Genomic DNA, 2,719 nt, shown 5'->3' with positions numbered 1-2,719 from the left:
GAAAATGATTCATGTTAAAAGATAAATCATTAAAGAAATTAACATGCAGAATTTTAAAAATGACTGAAAAAATATGAGTGTGTATAGAGAGAAAGAGAGAGAACATGTTGAAGAGAAAATCATAAGGAGAAGAGGAATTTTACCACATATCAGGTGGCTCAGTGCTAAAGAATTTGTTTGCTAATGCAGGAGAGTCAAGACATGCAGGTTCAGTCCCTAAGCTGGGAAGATCCCCTGGAGAAGGGCATGGCAACCCACTCCAGTATTCTTGACTAAGAAAATCCCATGGACAGAGGAGCCTGGCGGGCTAAAATTCATGGAATCTCAGACAGTCAGACACAACTGAAGTGACTGAGCATACACATACATCAAAAGGAATTACTCCAGATAGAGGGACAAGCATAATTTTACCTGAATTCCAAGCACTTAATATTAAATAACAAGAGCTATTTTACATAAGTCCACCCGCTAAAATACTGGAACATGCCCTTCAAAGTTGGTGATCTTGAGCTATTGTAAGTAGCTAGTTAGTTTGTCGCTCAGTTGTGTCCGACTCTTTGCGACCCCATGGACTATAGCTTACCAGGCTCCTCCCTCCATGGGATTCTCCAGGCAAGAGTACTGGAGTGGGTTGCCATTTCCTTCTCCAGGGGATCTTTCCGACCCAGGGATCGAACGGGGGTCTCCCGCATTGCCGGCAGACGCTCTAACCTCTAGGTATTAAATCTGCTACCTAAAATTATCAATATCCCTCCATCACCTAAAGAGAGAATCCAAGGTATGACAGAACAAACCCTACATTTGGCCCAGATCTTAACATTTTACCACCCTTTTCTGCATGGAGAAATCAAATGTACCTACACTAGATTCCAAATGTAAGTGTCTCCCAGGACAGATCAAGCTCTGCTGTCTCCACACCTTTGCATGTGTTGTTGTCTCTCTCTGGACACCTTTCCTTCTTTCTTGATAAAGCCTTGGCTTAGGGTTTAGTTACAACACCATTTACTTTCAAGGGCTTCCCTAGTGATCTAGTGGTAAAGAGTCTGCCTGCCAATGCAGGAGATACAGGTTTGATTCCTGATCTGGGGGAATTCCTCATGCTGGGGAGCAACTAAGCCTGTGCACCACAACTACTGAGCTTGTGCTCTAGAGTCCGGGAGCCACAAGTGCTGAGCCCATGTGCTGCGACTACTGAAGCCCATGTGCCCTAAAGCCTGTGCCCCACAAGAGAAGCCACTACAATGAGAAGCCTCCACACAGCAGCTAGAGAGCAGCCCTCACTCTCTGCAACTAGAGAAAAACCCACACAGCAATGAAGACCTAGCACACCCAGAAACAGATACATAAATTAAATTTTTTTAAGAGCACCATTTGCTTTCAGAATATCTATGTTCCTTCCACTCAGTCTCTATTTATTTGCCATATTTATCTATTCTGCACATTGATCTGACAATTTCTCTTATTCAATGATAATTATCTATTTCTCTCTCTTTATACATCCCTGCAGGGAGGCTAACAGAGTCTCTGGCATCTGGTAGATTCTCAATCAATGCATGTTGAATGAATGAAGGATGAGATACAAATACAGATTTTTTCAAATAATATTGAAAAATATTATTTTTCAATAATAATGATATTATTGTATTAGTTAAGACTCTTATTTGACAGTATGAGATAATGAGTGCTTCCCTAGTGGCTCAGTGGTAAAGAACCTGCCTGCCAAAGCAGGAGACTTGGGTTTGATCCCTTGGTCAGGAATATCCCCTGGAGAAGGAAATAGCAATCCACTCCAGTATTCTTGCCTGGGAAATCCTATGGACAGAGGAGTCTGGTGGGCTACAGTCCATGGGGTTGCAAAGAGTCAGAGATGACTTAGTGACTATATAACAACATGAGATATCAAGTTAGTCCAACTATAAGAACATGAGAAGGGGAGGAAGAAGAACGCCTCTCAGTGAATCCAGGAAAGGGAGGGAGTCAGAGCCCTGCAAGTTTTGACACCAGCAATCGAAAGGCAACAGAACACTTTCACTCTCTTTTATGTCTACTTGTTTCAAGTCATTTGATTTTTTCCTTCTTTCTGGCTGCAGGATAGCTTTTGCATTCTTTTCACAGCTCCTGCTATTTACAGCTTAGACCTCCAGCTGCATGTCATGCCTAGCTCACAGTCACTCTATTTCAATTCCAAATGTCTGTGGAGGAATGTGATTGACCCAGGTTGCATCAGGCAACACTTATTGTCCAATCAATCAAGATCAGAAGGAGGAGGTAACATGGTACAAACCTGGCTGCTGATGGGTGGGCTTACCCTGTGTTTTGAGGTAGGTAAGGGCATTCCCAGAGAAGGGGACATGGTTCTCCAAAACTGAGTGGATGCCCAAACACTGTCGGCCATCGACTATCAAATCTGCCAAAGAAGGCAGTGGATTGCTGCAAGTAGAGGGCTTTTGGTTAGCAATCTTGGATTTTAGAAAAAGGGATTCTTTGATGGCTTTAGGTTGAAATAGCAACAAAACCTGACTCTTTTTTTTTTTTTTAAAGCAAAGTTGGTATAGAGCAGGCCTGTTCTAAGCATCCACTCACTCTCTGACTCGGGTCATTATGAATTGAAGAAGCAAAGAACACAATGGTGCATGCAAGTGCAAGGAGCATCCTGGGGTGGAACTTGGTGATTAATCTCTTGAAAATCTGAATTTTCTCTCAATTGCACTTTCCCCTA

Source organism: Ovis canadensis, chromosome 1 (assembly GCF_042477335.2).
Source record: "Ovis canadensis isolate MfBH-ARS-UI-01 breed Bighorn chromosome 1, ARS-UI_OviCan_v2, whole genome shotgun sequence".
NCBI lineage: Eukaryota > Metazoa > Chordata > Mammalia > Artiodactyla > Bovidae > Ovis > Ovis canadensis.
The sequence above is the reverse complement of the archived record's forward strand: the minus strand, read 5'-3'. Positions refer to the sequence as shown.